The sequence below is a fragment of the Eucyclogobius newberryi genome, unplaced genomic scaffold (assembly GCF_026437365.1).
Source record: "Eucyclogobius newberryi isolate DKJ021-1_F unplaced genomic scaffold, fEucNew1.0.hap1 SCAF_15, whole genome shotgun sequence".
Lineage (NCBI taxonomy): Eukaryota > Metazoa > Chordata > Actinopteri > Gobiiformes > Gobiidae > Eucyclogobius > Eucyclogobius newberryi.
Window position 1 is genome coordinate 295,695 of NW_027315779.1, and position 18,253 is coordinate 313,947.

Genomic DNA, 18,253 nt, shown 5'->3' on the forward strand with positions numbered 1-18,253 from the left:
TCAAAGAATGGCATCAGAACGACTCTAAAAGTACAATTTGGTGAAAACGTTACTCAAGTAAATGTACCGCAGAGAATGCAAATAAACACCCATCTTCTCATGTCACAATCAATCAGAAAAAACCCTTTATTGTCATTGTCAGTGAGCAACATTCACAAACATAGGAACTTTCTTTGGTTTTAAGCATCACCACATCTGTAAACTCAACTCTACATTATGTGGACACAGTAAGCCTATTTTTATTTTCATCCTGTAGTAGATTTAAATAGTTTCTCTTTAAAGCATGTCCTTTTTTGACTTTATATAGCTTTATTATGCTGTATATTTTTGCTTTATTATTTGTTCAGTGTTTTATGTTGCACCGAATCTCTAAAGCAAGTTTCTGATTCTGATTCTAACAATGAACAATAACAAAAGCAATTATATCAAATAAAACATGCATTAAAAAACTAAAAACACATTAAATTCACTATTAAGATCAAATTGACTTAAATGTACAGTTAAATCTTCACCAGCAAACAATTTTAACAATGAATTTAACGCATTTATGTGTCTTTATTCTCCCTTTACAGTCGCCGCGTGCGACTCTGGCGGCCGCCGGTACTGCCGCGCGCGGGCCTCAGCCGGTGCGCCTTTAACGGCTCCGCGGCGCGTGAGCTCACACGGGATGCGCGCGGAGTGAGGGCGGGGCCACCAGCCTTCATTGTACCGACCGCCGCTGATGCTGCTGCTGGCACCGCGAAGGAGCGACCCCCCGGCCCCGATCCGCGCGCGCGATGGACCGGACCCCGACCAGAACCGACCGCCGCGTGTGACATTCACGAGGTGAGCGTCGCGCGACAACCAAAAAAAACACAAGGCGTTTGTTTCCCGTGCAAACCGAGGGGGAGGGGGGCGCGGGGGGGATCCGGGGCCTAATGTCGGCGGCGGCGCGTCCGGATGTTGCTACAGCGTGACGCGTGACGGGCTGCAACGCATTGGGGCTAATTTGAGTCCCGGGCGATGATGTCTTCGGAGTCAGATCGCGATCGCTGCGTTTTTATTCTCAGTTTGCGGCATTTTGGATCAAACGTGGACGCGTCAAAGTGTCGCGTCTTGTCGGTGCCCGGCGCGCTTTGCTCATTGGCTGCGCGGGGAGTGATGCTCGGCCTATCTATCGATCCAATACGACGCGGGGGCTTATTATGTTGCGCTGGGATTTTCTCCTGTCTGGCCATTTTTTTTTAACGCGTGGATGCTCGTGTCGCGCGTGGCCACGGCCGTTGCCGCGTCCCGCGTGCGTCTGTCATTCGTTTCGTGTTGTTTTAACGGTACGATCGTGCGCTCCCGGGGACGTCACGCACTGAGCGATACGTTGTGAGGTTTTTTATTCGTCTTTGAGGAGGAGGAGGAGGAGGAGGAGGTGGAGGAGGAGGAGGAGGAGGAGGAGGAGGAGGATGCTGCGGCGGTGATGTAGCAGGAAGAAGGATGCGGGGAATAACCACGGATGATGGGGGTAGAGGCCTGTCTCTGAGGGCTGCACCATTGGGAAGTAAATCTTGGGTAATCGCGATTCTTTTGACCGGTATCACGATTTATATTGGATTTGCGGTTGGAGTTTAGGGATGTCACGGTTACAATTATTGCGAGACATCGTGATTTAACCGTTATTCACAATTATACTTCACATTTTTTACATTGTTTTGCCTTTTTTTTTTTTACTTGAATGGGAATCGGTTCGTTTTGCTTCTAGATTGATCAAAATGATTGCGTTCATATTGTGGTGATCGGTGATCATCTTGACCCTGTTTATGTTTTGATCCAAGGATTCGGTTCAAAGTTCACATTTGAAAGGGCATATGAACCTGATACAAACTAATACAGACTCAGAACTAAACTAGGGCTACAGCAATGAATCGACTAATTGTAAATTTAACAATATAATGGTATGTTTTTATTATTGCAATTGTTATTGGGACTCTACAGACTTTGAAACACGTGCGCAAAGGCCTTTTTATTACAAAGACAAGTGCATTTTTTAATCAAGAACACATATTCAACAATACACTTTTTGTTGGTTGCAAATATTTTGTATCTAGAAGCCTTCAGTTGCCATAGTTCAACATTTAACACGAAACACTGCTAGCCCTGAACATGTGCAATACCGACTTAACCATGTGCAATACCGTCATATTCATGTGCAATTACTGTCGTACTCACAAGCAATAAGGCCATATTCATGTGCATATGTGTAAATAAGAGTGTTTTATTTTGTTTACTATTATTTAGTCTTATGCTCGCTATTTTTACTTTACTTTATTTTATTATTATCTTTATTTTTATCTTTTTATTTTATTTATCTATTTAATGTTATTTCCCCCTCCATTCCGTATTAAGATATGAGAAGAGTTTTGTTAATAAGAGTTTTTTTATTTGTTTATACGAGTTCTTCTATTAAGAGTGTTTTTTGAAACTTCCTATAATAATAATCCTTTTCCCCCTGTATCTACTGCGTTGCAACAATGAAATTTCCCCTTGTGTGGACATTAAAGGATTATCTTATCTTATCTTATTTGGTTAAAAATGTATTACTCAGTCTCAATTTACAATAGAAATGATCGTTTGACTTGAATGGACAAGTCAACTACAGCAATAGTAACCATGACTACGCTAAACTACAGGTTAACACTTTTTACGCAGAATCAGCCACATATTTGTTGTCGTCGTGGAGGAACTTACAAGGTGCTTTGAACATCGCATCCTTCGTGATTGGCCACTTGCAGCCTCTCGAATTGTGCCGTCGATCCGAGTGCAATCGTCGGTCTCGTCCGGTGGCCCGAGGGCGGTGACGCCGGCCCGGTTTTCCCACAACGCACTGCTTCCCGGCCGGCGTTTGTCACGGCACAGCCCTTTATAACGGGGTCAGTGCAGATGTGTGTTAGTGGTGGCACTGGCTGTGGAGAATTGAGTGTGGATTTAACGGCGAGTGCGTTCACATCAGATGACTAAAACAGGCAGAGAAACGAGTACCGTAGTTTCCGGACTATAAGTCGCACTCGAGTATAAGTCGCACCAGCCAAAAAATGCGTAATAGAGAAGAAAAAAACATATGTAAGTGGCACTGGAGTATGAAATGCGGCTGTAAGTGGGAAAATAACAAATAATATCACATATAAGTTGCTCCCGAGTGTAAGTATAAGAATATAAGTATAAATATAAGTATAAGTTGCACCCCGGCCAAAACTATCAGAAAAGATGCGACTTATAGTCCAGAAAATACGGTAATTACATCTGATTTCCGGGGAGTGACTGAAAAAGAGTCGGTTGAAATTGACAATGAAATTGTTCATTTTCCTCAGTTCCCATTGTCTAACGTTACTATTCCTCAAGTTTGTGACCAGCGTCATGGAAACGAAGGACAAAATATAGTTAAGTTGACTAAACAGACTTTGCAAATTGCATTAAAAGTACTTCATTATGCTCCTGAAAGTGTCACGATGATTATCTTTAGTCCTTGCGATCCTGTTGTGACCTGAATAATCACAACTATCAACTCACTTCATGATCTTCCCTTTTCTCTGTTGTCGTGCGGCTCGAGTTGTTATTCGCTCCGGACGAGTCCCCGAAGAGTCTTGATCATAGGAAGAGGAGAAGTTGGCTTTACAAACACAGATACGATTCATCGGCCGACCGTGTATTTTTAGAAATGTAATTGTACGATCCACAAAACCTTCGATATATCACATTCTATTCATCTGCACTGGCCAAACGTTACGTGAAGGTGTCGATTGTGCCATAAAAAGCTTGATTTTAATAACGATAATGCACTTTACGTTTTAAATTGTGACGCTAACATTTGACATGGATAAAAAAACAGAAGAGTTTGCAGAGTTATTGCATGAATGAAAAGACGACATTTATCATATTTTACACAAATTATTATTGCGTGAATCATGTTTTCATGGATAGAGGCTCCAAAGTGCAACATTCGGCCGTTGTTATTTCACAAAATGGAGCTTAGTAGACCAGCCATTCTATCAGTCCTATGTGTCTTATTGTACACATTTAAATCTAGAAATCTAAAGAGATAATTTTGACCAAAGGCAGGGATGTCACGGTTATTCGGTTAATCGGGAAAAAATACTAATCGTGACCATTATAGAAGCAAAATTAAAGGTGGAATGGACGATTTTTTTCAGCAATTTTTTTTATCATATTTCCTCGTGGCGTGGATATGTTTCCGCGTGCCTAAGCGCACGGATCTATCATAATATAGTTCCCTCAGTGTACGGGGCAAAATGAAGACGGAGAAAGACAGTTCGAGCTGACGCAGAAGTGGACAGAAATCTACGGGAGACGAGAGATGTGATGCGCTCCGTTGCGTTAATAAACAAACGCACGTGTGTGTTGTATCGGTCCACACGGGGGAGTGGCATGCGCACGGGGGAGTGGCTTGTGCACGGGGGAGTGGCATGCGCACGGGGGAGTGGCATGCGCCCAAGGGAGTGGCATGCGCACGGGGGAGTGGCATGCGCACTTCCGCCTGCGTTCTCAAATCGCCGAAAAATCGTCCATTGCGCCTTTAAGTCTTTTTAGTTAAATCTATCGTCCAAAAAACAGACCTAAATGTAAATAACTTTTTTTACCTTGCCGTTTTTGTCACATTTAACTTCATTTTGTCTTTCAGAAAGTTCAGTTTAATAAAGCCAATCACAAACTGGAGGAAAAGTACCGTATTTTCCGCATTATAAGGCGCACTGTCAATGAATGGTCTATTTTTGATCATTTTTCATATATAAGGCGCACTGGACTACAAAGCGTTTTTAAAGTCCAGTTTATAGTATTGCTCCTTATAGTGCGGAGAATACGGGAAAAGTAAAAATGTCACTGTTGTTTGGTCACAGGCTCAATTATCGCGAATAAATCGTTTTTTCCTCACAATTATCCAAATTCTAAAATGTGTTATTGTGACATCCTTAAGCACAACGTCATTCAAAGTGATTGACAGAGCGAGAAAAGTGCCTCGAAAGCGCAAAAAAGTGAGAAAGTCAATGAAAACATGAATAAGACTTAAATGAAAAGAGTGCAAATTTAAACTTATCCAAACCAGAACTAATCCACGAAGTGACAAAACAAGTCCACAATGAAGACAGTGTATTAGACAAAAACTATAATCCAATAATTGTCGGCGTAAGTAAAGTATTGCACCCATTATTGTCCGTTTCATGACTCTTAAAACCAGAGCTCAGATGCTCTTTTCTTGTCCTTCGATATTTCTCCCTTTCTCTTCCCTCCTGTTCCGTTCATTTTGCCTTATTTGCCAGACGGATTTGAAATGATTTTGCCTCCAAACTGAAAAAAAAAGAAAGAAAAGAGAGCGCCATGTGTAATGATGTAATGATGTAATGACCGTAATCCAAGCGGCAGTGCGCGCCGATGCCGACACGGCGCGTGACCTTTAGACAAGAGTTGGCATCGCTCTGACTAACTTCATCGACTTTCTTATGCAACGAGGATTAACCGGATAAAAGAGATGCCACTGAAGAGTAATTGAAAGGAGCATCTCGAGAAAAAAATGAGGATCATCAGATTACGGAATAAATATCTCTGCGCTGGAGAGTTCGGGATCAAAGGCAGAGCAAATGTCCAAAAACAATATTAGAAAGTAACAGTAACAAACAGATGCATCATTATCGAGCTGGAGGACGAGTGTGAACAGCATGATATAATAATAATGATAATGATGATGATAATGATAATTATGATGATGATAATAATGATAATGATAATACTAATGATAATAATGACAATGATGATGATAATGAAGATAATAATGATAATAATGATAATGATGATAATAACGATAATGATGATGATGATAATAATAATAATGATAACGATGATAATAATGATTATGATGATAATAATGCTAACGATGATAATAATGATAATGATGATAATAATGATAATGATAATAATAATGATGATAATAATGATATGATAATGATGATAATGATGATAATAATGATAATAATAATGATAATGATGATAATAATGATAATGATGATAATAATGATATGATAATGATAACGATGATAATAATGATAATGATGATAATAATGATAATGATGATAATAATAATGATATGATAATGATGATAATAATGATAATAATAATGATAATGATGATAATAATGATAATGATGATAATAATAATGATATGATAATGATGATAATGATGATAATAATGATAATAATAATGATAATGATGATAATAATGATAATAATAATGATAATGATGATAATAATGATAATGATGATAATAATGATATGATAATGATAACGATGATAATAATGATAATGATGATAATAATGATAATGATGATAATAATAATGATGATAATGATGATAATAATGATAATAATAATGATAATGATGATAATAATGATAATGATGATAATAATGATATGATAATGATAACGATGATAATAATGATAATGACGATAATAATGATAAGGATGATAATAATGATATGATAATGATGATAATGGCAGAAACAGCAGTTGTAGTAGTAACGACTTATTGTATTTTTGTATTTATTTTTGCTATTTTTTTTTTATTCGAACATAGTACAACAACAAAAAACAACAGAGCAACAACACAACAATAACAACAACAGAAACAAATATAAAAACACAAAAAATACAAATAGTGAGCTGGCCCAGGGAGAACATAACGTTTTTAGATGGGATCTGAAAACACCCCGCCCAAATAGTTCTGTCCGGGGGTCCGGGGGCCGACGAGGCCAAAAAAACGAGTAGCTTCGGCATTCTCCGGACCACGGCTCGGCAGCCAATCAGAGCCAATCACACACATTTGCGCGGAGCATGCAAATTTTCACTTGTAAACAGTAAACTGTAATGGCGGACTATTGTCAAACGCTTACCGGCCCGATTTTATGATAATAATCCCCTTTTTTTCTAAGATTTATGAATAAAATGGCCGTCTCTGCACTCGAAAATGCCCGTCCATATTTTAAAATACCCCGTTCAAAATCCGGGAAGACGGGTCTCTATCTAAAAGCCTGACATAAGGTAAGTAAAGGAATAAAAATAGTAAATTAAGTTCAGAATAATTGTCAGTTATTTATTTTTTTTGTGTCTTCTTTCAGGTTGAGGTTATTTAGAACAGCATATTTTCAGTTTTGTCAGCATTATCTTGAAGGAACCATGATCTTTTCTTGGGGATTTGGTCAAGTCAGGTTCAAAAAAGGTTTGATTGGCTTCTCAATAGAATCATTTTGTTATTAGAGGTTCATTAATGTGAGAAACCTGTCTGAATGACATGTTTCAGCGGAAGAACAAATACTAAATTGTGGTGTATTGCTGTTTAGATGGTCATTTTTCAAGTATTGTAATTGCGATTGTTTTTGTGTGTCTTGTGATAATCCGTTTAAAAAGTGGGATTCTGTTCAAACAAGTCCAGGAGTATTAACATCCGAGAGAAGACTGAAGAAAGATGAACGGGTCAACTTGAAGAATAATATGTTTGTAGAGGTTTAAAACTGAAGTTGTTGCCGTTTTCCCATAAAAAGAGTACATTTTGTCATCATTTACGGTGGAGATTCAACGTAATTTCAGTCTTTTTGATCATTCCGCCGACTCAAATTGTGATTTTTGCTTGGATTGCGAAATACTGTGCCGCCGTGGTGTGGTCTGCATCTGTGTGACAAGGCGGATGAATGTTTAAGCTCCCATTTATATATCTAAATCCAAACCGCCCCTGCCCGTGACAAGTCTCTGGTCTCGGAAGCTTAAGTCTGTCTTCACTCGGAAGATTCGCTGGAGCGGGAACGCCGTGGAAACTGTAATGTTTGGCTTTAGACCGGCATGTCGCTTTGACTCTGAACTGAATCAATATTATTCTCCTCTTCTCCTTGGTAAGCAGTGTGCACGGTGCCCACTCATGTCTCATTTTAGCTGTTTCCTTTCCAAAATCAATACAAAATGGCCACTTAACGCACATATGGGCTGTCTGAGGCGACTGGTCAGAGAAAAGGCCTTTACCCATGTAATTTAGAGCAAAACGAACTGAATATGTACCGTACTTTTTGGGCTATATAGCGCTCCTGAATAAAGATAAGATAAGCCTTTATTTGTCCCACAAAGGGAACATTTCAGGGTTGCAACAGAGAGTAGGTATAGAAGTATAATATAATAAAAAACTGATAACTTATAAAAAACACTCTTGTAGAAAAACTCTTATAAAAAAACCTCTTATACTCTTTATAAAAATAACAATAACAACACTCTTATTTAAAAGCAGCGCACGCGAAATTTACGAAAAATGTGTTTATTGCATATCCGTGCACCGTGTGTTTTTGCGTTCAGCTGCGTCTAGATTCACTTCCTCATTAGACTTTCTGTTTCTCCGTGAATATGAGTCTGATTGTAATAAAACACAGCGTTTTGAAGCTTAATATATAGAAAACACGATGTGTCCACTGATGTCTTCTTCTACAGTGTGTCGCTTGTACTTCCTGCTTGAGTGCCCCCCGGTGGCCGTTAGCCAGTCAAATCTATGAATTAGACGCACCTTTGTAATGACCGCAGGGTTCAAAGCGTGGGAAAAAAGTAGCGGCTTAAAGTCCGAAATGTGCAGTATGTACATTTCAAATCTGTGTATTTTCTTAAATGAGACAAAATATGGACTGAATCAAGACTTATCTGTCTTAACCAATGCCACAGCCAAAACCAGGACCCGTTTGATGGTCTAAATGAGGACTATTTACTATTTTTGTCTATCATACAGTTGTTGCTTTATTTCATTAATCAATTTTCTCAGTTTTAACTCTTATTAAAACAAGGGAGTGTCTGCAGTGCCGCGGACGAAAAAGCCATGTTATTTTTGTGCCGGCCGCGCGCCGCGGCTCCTGAAACTGTGCCGCTATTTGACAGCGTTTTAGTGCCGTTTTAGACCGCGCCGGGTTATGGTTAGGGTTAGGGTTAGGGTTAGGGTTAGGGTTAGGGTTAGGGTTAGGGTTAGGGTTAGGGTTAGGGTTAAGGTTAGGGTTAAGGTTAGGGTTAGGGTTAGGGTTAGGGTTAGCCATGAGGCTATAACGGGCTATAAGGGAAATGCCGCGGTCCCTGAAACTGCGCGTCAATTTGACCGTGCTGCGGCTCTCCAGCCACGGCCTTAAAACAAAATGCTATCATGATTAATAGAGGTAGCATTTTATTTCCATGTAGTCACAAATTATGCATCAAAGAGAGGAATCCTTTTTGTGCCAAATTTCTCTCTCTGTTCTGAAAATGCAACTCTTATCTGAAGTCTGGAGTCAGAAGTAGGTCATGGTGCCAGTGGGCTCCAGTGGGCTCCAGTGTTGTGCCAATATTATGCACATAAGCTGCACATAGCAAGAAAACAGGCCGTTCACTTGACTCCACAGTCTCCGGATAGCTTCCCCAGTATTAGCTTCAAACCAAAACCGAGGCCAAAGATGTTCTTGCTTTATTGCGTGGCATTTGTCTGCCGTTTATTACATTTGTTTTTTATTGCCCAGAAATCCCTTGAAATACACACATTCTTGCCTGTCACCCAAGCTTCAACGCTGCCAGCAACAATCTGTCAGGAGGAAAAAACATGTTAAAGTTCACTTTATTTGATTTAGCTGAAACCCCAGTCAACCCCGTCCCACTGTTTTTGTTTTTTACTGTGAAACCTTTGAGGGTAAAATAATTATAGTTGTATTTTTGTTGATGGTCGTTATCATTGTCTTGACTAAACAGACACTAAAACACTTATGAATAGACTTTTTAATCACAAAGACAGTGGCATTATTAAATACAAATCTCCAAAAAGTATAAACAATTTCTCATTTTCATCAGTAATACACTTTATTTGTAAATAACATCTTTAGTGCACATATTTCAACTATATTTCAACTGTTATTTGGTTGATAGTGCATTTAAAAAGTGTTGAGGTCTGTTCAGATCGCGGCATCAAAGCGTCCAGTTTATGTTCGAATTCCATGTTAACTCGGGTCTTGGGCATCCAGCGTTTTTGTGGCGCATTTTGAGCGTTTTTGCTGAGCGAATCCTGCGTTTTGAGTATTGGACACGGCGCGTCGGGGGCATTTGAGCGTCAGACGCTTTGTGGGCGCGGCCAGAGCGGCCGATGCAGAAAAGTTGGATATATATATATATATATATATATATATATATATACATACATACATACATACATACATACATACATACACATATAGATATATATATATATATACACACATATAGATATATATTTATATATACAGCTAAACTGTACATTTTGTATTTGTGTGTGATGTGTGTGATGTGTGTGATGTGTGTGATGTGTGTGATGGAGAGCGTGAGGTGAGGAGAGAGCGTGAGGTGAGGAGAGCGTGAGGTGAGCGTGAGGAGAGCGTGAGGTGAGGAGAGCGTGAGGTGAGGAAAGCGTGAGGTGAGGAGAGAGCGTGAGGTGAGGAGAGCGTGAGGTGAGGAGAGCGTGAGGTGAGGAGAGAGCGTGAGGTGAGGAGAGCGTGAGGTGAGGAGAGCGTGAGGTGAAGAGAGCGTGAGGTGAAGAGAGCGTGAGGTGAAGAGAGCGCGTGAGGTGAGGAGAGCGTGAGGTGAGGAGAGCGTGAGGTGAGGAGAGAGCGTGAGGTGAGGAGAGCGTGAGGTGAGGAGAGCGTGAGGTGAAGAGAGCGTGAGGTGAAGAGAGCGTGAGGTGAGGAGAGCGTGAGGTGAGGAGAGAGCGTGAGGTGAAGAGAGCGTGAGGTGAGGAGAGCGTGAGGTGAGGAGAGCGTGAGGTGAGGAGAGAGCGTGAGGTGAAGAGAGCGTGAGGTGAGGAGAGCGTGAGGTGAGGAGAGAGCGTGAGGTGAAGAGAGCGTGAGGTGAGGAGAGCGTGAGGTGAGGAGAGAGAGTGAGGTGAGGAGGAGTGAGGTGAAGAGAGCGTGAGGTGAGGAGAGAGCGTGAGGTGAGGAGAGCGTGAGGTGAGGAGAGAGCGTGAGGTGAGGAGAGAGCGTGAGGTGAGGAGAGCGTGAGGTGAGGAGAGCGTGGCGTGAGGTGAGGAGAGCGTGAGGTGAGGAGAGCGTGAGGTGAGGAGAGAGCGTGAGGTGAGGAGAGAGCGTGAGGTGAGGAGAGCGTGAGGTGAGGAGAGAGCGTGAGGTGAGGAGAGCGTGAGGTGAGGAGAGAGCGTGAGGTGAGGAGAGCGTGAGGTGAGCGTGAGGAGAGCGTGAGGTGAAGAGAGAGCGTGAGGTGAGGAGAGAGCGTGAGGTGAGGAGAGCGTGAGGTGAGGAGAGAGCGTGAGGTGAGGAGAGCGTGAGGTGAGGAGAGCGTGAGGTGAGGAGAGCGTGAGGTGAGGAGAGCGTGAGGTGAGGAGAGAGATTGAGGTGAGGAGAGCGTGAGGTGAAGAGAGCGTGAGGTGAGGAGAGAGCGTGAGGTGAGGAGAGAGCGTGAGGTGAGGAGAGAGCGTGAGGTGAGGAGAGAGCGTGAGGTGAAGAGAGCGTGAGGTGAGGAGAGCGTGAGGTGAGGAGAGAGCGTGAGGTGAGGAGAGAGCGTGAGGTGAGGAGAGAGCGTGAGGTGAGGAGAGAGCGTGAGGTGAGGAGAGCGTGAGGTGAGGAGAGAGCGTGAGGTGAAGAGAGCGTGAGGTGAGGAGAGAGCGTGAGGTGAAGAGAGCGTGAGGTGAGGAGAGCGTGAGGTGAGGAGAGCGTGAGGTGAAGAGAGCGTGAGGTGAGGAGAGAGCGTGAGGAGAGGAGAGCGTGAGGTGAAGAGAGCGTGAGGTGAAGAGAGCGTGAGGTGAGGAGAGCGTGAGGTGAAGAGAGCGTGAGGTGAGGAGAGAGCGTGAGGTGAGGAGAGAGCGTGAGGTGAGAGCGTGAGGTGAGGAGAGCGTGAGGTGAAGAGAGCGTGAGGTGAGGAGAGCGTGAGGTGAGGAGAGCGTGAGGTGAGGAGAGAGCGTGAGGTGAAGAGAGCGTGAGGTGAGGAGAGCGTGAGGTGAGGAGAGCGTGAGGTGAGGAGAGCGTGAGGTGAGGAGAGCGTGAGGTGAGGAGAGAGCGTGAGGTGAGGAGAGCGTGAGGTGAAGAGAGAGCGTGAGGTGAGGAGAGAGCGTGAGGTGAGGAGAGCGTGAGGTGAGGAGAGAGCGTGAGGTGAGGAGAGCGTGAGGTGAGGAGAGCGTGAGGTGAGGAGAGCGTGAGGTGAGGAGAGCGTGAGGTGAGGAGAGAGATTGAGGTGAGGAGAGCGTGAGGTGAAGAGAGCGTGAGGTGAGGAGAGAGCGTGAGGTGAGGAGAGAGCGTGAGGTGAGGAGAGAGCGTGAGGTGAGGAGAGAGCGTGAGGTGAAGAGAGCGTGAGGTGAGGAGAGCGTGAGGTGAGGAGAGAGCGTGAGGTGAGGAGAGAGCGTGAGGTGAGGAGAGAGCGTGAGGTGAGGAGAGAGCGTGAGGTGAGGAGAGCGTGAGGTGAGGAGAGAGCGTGAGGTGAAGAGAGCGTGAGGTGAGGAGAGAGCGTGAGGTGAAGAGAGCGTGAGGTGAGGAGAGCGTGAGGTGAGGAGAGCGTGAGGTGAGGAGAGAGCGTGAGGAGAGGAGAGCGTGAGGTGAAGAGAGCGTGAGGTGAAGAGAGCGTGAGGTGAGGAGAGCGTGAGGTGAAGAGAGCGTGAGGTGAGGAGAGAGCGTGAGGTGAGGAGAGAGCGTGAGGTGAGAGCGTGAGGTGAGGAGAGCGTGAGGTGAAGAGAGCGTGAGGTGAGGAGAGCGTGAGGTGAGGAGAGCGTGAGGTGAGGAGAGAGCGTGAGGTGAAGAGAGCGTGAGGTGAGGAGAGCGTGAGGTGAGGAGAGCGTGAGGTGAAGAGAGCGTGAGGTGAGGAGAGCGTGAGGTGAGGAGAGCGTGAGGTGAGGAGAGCGTGAGGTGAAGAGAGCGTGAGGTGAGGAGAGCGTGAGGTGAGGAGAGAGAGTGAGGTGAGATACATAAAGCCGGTTTCACTCATGGATTTATTAAAATATGAGCTTCACCTTAAAGTTCGGCTCATGATCTGAAGCTGTTTTGCTGCTTCTTCATTTTTACATCAGAACATTGGCTCATTAATACAATTTTGTTTTTATACATCAATTTCATTTCATATATATATATATATATACATATAAATATATATTTATATATACAGCTAAACTGTACATTTTGTATTTGTGTGTGTGATGTGTGTGTGTGTGATGTGTGTGTGTGATGTGTGTGTGTGATGTGTGTGTGTGATGTGTGTGATGTGTGTGTGTGTGTGTGTGTGTGTGTGTGTGTGTGTGTGTGTGATGTGTGTGTGATGTGTGTGTGTGTGATGTGTGTGTGTGATGTGTGTGTGATGTGTGTGATGTGTGTGTGTGTGTATGTGTGTGATGTGTGTGTGTGTGTGATGTGTGTGTGTGTGATGTGTGTGTGATGTGTGTGTGTATGTGTGTGTGTGTGATGTGTGTGTGATGTGTGTGTGTGTGTGTGTGTGTGTGTGTGTGTGTGTGTGATGTGTGTGTGATGTGTGTGTGTGTGATGTGTGTGTGTGATGTGTGTGTGATGTGTGTGATGTGTGTGTGTGTGTATGTGTGTGATGTGTGTGTGTGTGTGTGTGATGTGTGTGTGTGATGTGTGTGTGTGATGTGTGTGTGATGTGTGTGATGTGTGTGTGTGATGTGTGTGTGTGTGATGTGTGTGTGTGATATGTGTGATGTGTGTGTGATGTGTGTGTGTGTGTGTATGTGTGTGATGTGTGTGTGTGATGTGTGTGTGTGATGTGTGTGTGATGTGTGTGATGTGTGTGTGTGATGTGTGTGTGTGTGATGTGTGTGTGATGTGTGTGTGTGATGTGTGTGTGTGATGTGTGTGATGTGTGTGTGTGTGTGATGTGTGTGATGTGTGTGTGTGTGATGTGTGTGTCTGTGATGTGTGTGTGATGTGTGTGATGTGTGTGTGTGATGTGTGTGTGTGTGATGTGTGTGTGTGATGTGTGTGATGTGTGTGATGTGTGTGTGTGTGTGTGTGTGATGTGTGTGTGTGATGTGTGTGTGTGTGATGTGTGTGTGATGTGTGTGTGATGTGTGTGTGTGTGATGTGTGTGTGTGATGTGTGTGATGTGTGTGTGATGTGTGTGATGTGTGTGATGTGTGTGTGATGTGTGTGTGTGTGTATGTGTGTGATGTGTGTGTGTGTGTGTGTGATGTGTGTGTGATGTGTGTGTGTGTGATGTGTGTGTGTGTGATGTGTGTGATGTGTGTGTGATGTGTGTGATGTGTGTGATGTGTGTGTGATGTGTGTGTGTGTGTATGTGTGTGATGTGTGTGTGTGTGTGATGTGTGTGTGATGTGTGTGTGTGATGTGTGTGATGTGTGTGATGTGTGTGATGTGTGTGTGATGTGTGTGTGTGTGTATGTGTGTGATGTGTGTGTGTGTGTGTGTGTGATGTGTGTGTGTGATGTGTGTGATGTGTGTGATGTGTGTGATGTGTGTGTGATGTGTGTGATGTGTGTGTGTGATGTGTGTGATGTGTGTGATGTGTGTGATGTGTGTGTGATGTGTGTGTGTGTATGTGTGTGATGTGTGTGATGTGTGTGTGTGTGATGTGTGTGATGTGTGTGATGTGTGTGTGTGATGTGTGTGATGTGTGTGTGTGTGTGTATGTGTGTGATGTGTGTGTGTGTGTGTGTGTGTGATGTGTGTGTGATGTGTGTGTGTGATGTGTGTGATGTGTGTGTGATGTGTGGGAGTCTGTTGACCCTGTTGTTGAGTCTGTTGTTTGTGTATTTTTGTTGTTGTTTTGGTCTTAAAATCCCGTTTCGTCGGGTCGAGCTCGGCACTAAGCTAAGTAGCGCTAGCGCGGAAGTGGCCGCGGCTAACGCTAAGCTAACAGGCGCTCAGCGGGGCCCTGTTGGATAGTTGTATTGTTTAACCGCTCGGTTTTATTGTTTAACCGTTGGGTTTATGTAGTGTAGAGTAGGGAAGATGTGTGTGATGCTGGTGTCAGGTTTGTGTCCGGTTTTGTGCCTCCGGTTCGGCTGTTGTGGCCTCGGGGTTGTGTTAGCTCCGGGGCTAAAATGGCGGTCTCGGGGCTAAGTTAGCTCCGGGGCTGCGTTGAATTTGTATAAAATAAAGGGGTGAAAGGAATGAAATCAATGAAAAATGAAATCAAATAGAATGGAAAAAGGAGGCGTGTAACAGTAGCAACGTTTGGAGCCAAAAGCTCTTCTTCAGGCCTGTGCACAGCTGCTGCACGGTGTGTGTCTGTACCGCCCTCTACAGGAGGGAGCTTCTAAACGGCCGCCCGAACAATTTGTAATAAATTAACGTTTTTGAAAGTATCGATACGGAGCCCGTGACGATATATCGCCGTATTGATATTTTGAACACAGCCCTAATAGGTTATGTGTTTGGTGCTTTGTGCAGCACAGGGAAAGAGCCCTACAGCGCTGACTGTGAGTGTGAGAAATGAAAATGGTGAATTTGAGGTGGAGTCAGACTGTCAGCCTCGTTAGATTTAATGTGAAAACCCTTAAATCTCTCGCGTGTCGTCGGCCGGTATTGCGCTTAAATAACTTCAAAGAGTTTCTCCCTCTCCCTCTAATGAGCAGTGATTTCAGCGGTGATTCAGCCGTGTCACGCTCAACTGTCCTGTCTAATAACGAATAACGCCTTTGGGCCAAAAAGTCCTTCAAGAAACGTGTATAATTTACCGGTAAGTCAATACCGTCTGGATTCATTTGTGTCTAGTTTTCACTCAGTTTTAGTCATTTTACTACGACACGGACAAAAACGATGAGAAAAACTTTGAGACAACAGCAGTGTAAGTCTCCAGGCGCTGCACTGAGCGGTCAGAGCGCAGAATCAACCTCAGAATCTCATCAGAACCTCACTCCTTCCAACACTAGAATTGGTACTTGCGGGCGTCGGCTGTGACATTCTGTTTCCCCGCCTCAGCGTGACCCCCGCGACCCTTACATCCTGCAGTGGTCGGTGAACAGACGTTGCCAGATCCGAACTTTAAACCTTCCCCCCGGCTTTAGCGGCGATGCAGTTACGTTTGAGGGGCCAGGGATTCGTGACGACGGTATAAAGCACCACTCTGTCACTTTCTGCCACTCGGGCTGGGTTTTTATGCTCCTTTTTATGCTCCTTTTCCACAGCGATAACGAGCTACCGTATTTTCCGGACACTTAAAAGCCTTTAATGTTCTCAAAAAACACCAGCGCGCCTGATAATCCAGGCTGCCTTATGAATGGATTCATTAATATCTCACAGCAGCTGCCAAAAGATTACGAAGAAAAGCTGGTCTGACCGACTTATCTGACCGTTTTGTTTGGCTTAATGCTTGGTCCGGTGCGCTTTATGTATGAAAAATTATCGAAAATAGACCATTCATCGACAGTGCGCCTTATAATCCATTGCGCCCTATAGTGTGGACAATACTGTACTGTTTTACGTGATATAATATGTAAATGTGTTAAGTAAACGTCGTATGTTGTAGTGGCAGAAGTGCAATAGTTTTACAACATCGGCAGATCTAACAAGTCGGTTTATTCTTGCTTTGGTTTTAGAGATCGTAAATATGGAAAAGCGGTTCATTGAATTCCTGTTTCTAAAGCAGGAATATCATTTATTTATTGCTAATGTCTTACTTCTAAATATTTTGTGTTGATGGAACGTATGTCCTCATTTGTTTCAGCAGAAAAGCAGTTCAGTTGCAGATTTTAGCCCAGTTTGTCTTGAACACAGACACATGGGCTGTTCATCCCATCGCAGTGAACACAGTGAAATGAACTTTGACCTAAAACCATTTCAGCTGCTGGGATCATCGCTGCACAAAAGAGGAGGATGTGTTGTGTCCTAAAACATGAATGGAAGTGAGGAGCAACTCAAAATAAATCGAAGGCTAAATAACAATTACAAATATATATATTTATACAAGGAAAGGGGAGAAACTTGAATTGAATTGAGTTCCTGTTTTGTCCCAGTTTTGCTGTGTTTGTGCGAGTGTCTGCGCGCCGTTTCCCAATTCAACCCTAAAAATAAACCGATTTATCTTTACATTATCCGCCGTTCTAACAAGCTGTGAGCAGGTTTACTCTTGCTTTTGTTTTAGAGCTAGTAAATATACAAAATACACATTCATTTTATTCCTGTTTCCAATGTCTGAAAATGTGGAAATGTCTATCGAATTTATGCTCCAAAAATGTAAAGCTAAATGTGAACTGTTAATGTCACGTTAATGTCACGTGTAATAATGTAAATCATCTGTTTGGGTGAAAATGAGACAACGTTGCTCTCTCTGTAGCTAAATATAAATGGTTTTATTCTACAAGAAGCAGGAAGTGCACCGTTAGCATGCTACAGTAGGTTAGCATGCTACTCTATGTTAGCATGCTACTGTATGTTAGCGTTACTCTGGGCTCAAAGACTCGTGAAACGTGCTTATAAACTCATCACGGTGAATATTTAGGATGTTGGGAATGCATTTGTTCAGTGAGCGACACATGTGGAACAGTAAAGAGTTTAAAATCAACTAGTTCTTTTTTTTAATGTATCAAAACAGTAACAAATCAGGTACAGCGCCTTTGAACTCAACACAGTTTCATTTAAAAGGTGTGTTTAGACTTTGATTACGCTGGTCACGTCACAGATCAAAGTATATCAATGGTTTCTCTGTCTCGGTTTCAATTATGGTAAATAATTGTTGTAAAACTGTGACACATTTGATACGGTCACATTGAGATTTTTATCCTCCATTAGTTTTCATCGTTGTTGAATAAAGGATTAAATGAACGAGTCCCCCCTGCCGTTTACCCACAATGCACTTTTCATCGTCTCCGTGTGTTTCCTGACTGTAGCTGGAGGATTATTAAATTGCCCGTAATAAGATTGACTCAGTGGATTCATATCTGACATTTGTAGTTCTCTTAACACTAACGCTGCAAGATAAATCTAAATCAAAAGAATAAAAGCTATTTGAATAGTTGTGCTAAGATTGTTATTGTGTTTAAGTAACTCTAATGAATATCCTGATGTATTCCAGCTGAATCCTGCAAACTAAACATGTTTTGAAGTACATTGTATTATTATTTCATGTTGACGCTCCTGGACAAGGTTTGAAAAGTGCTCTTTGAATAGAATCCTTTAAACATAAATTGGAAATATTATCACTGGCTGATAATTGTGTGTTTGACTGCGTGACTGGCGCTGGTCTTCTGAGGGGCCAAAGTGGGGACAGTGATTGGCAGCCAGGTTCCTGCAGGGCAGCTGT

The 18,253-nt window shown here is 43.1% G+C and overlaps 1 protein-coding gene across 1 annotated transcript in view; it reads left to right on the forward strand.

The window, feature by feature from the left end:
- Positions 1 to 751: 751 nt before the first annotated feature.
- Positions 752 to 18,253, forward strand: part of jakmip2 (janus kinase and microtubule interacting protein 2) — a 62,545-nt gene continuing 45,043 nt past the window's right edge. The window contains exon 1 of the mRNA XM_072445681.1: positions 752 to 825. The gene's annotated coding sequence lies outside the window, so the exon portion shown is untranslated. The remainder of the gene's footprint in view (positions 826 to 18,253) is intronic.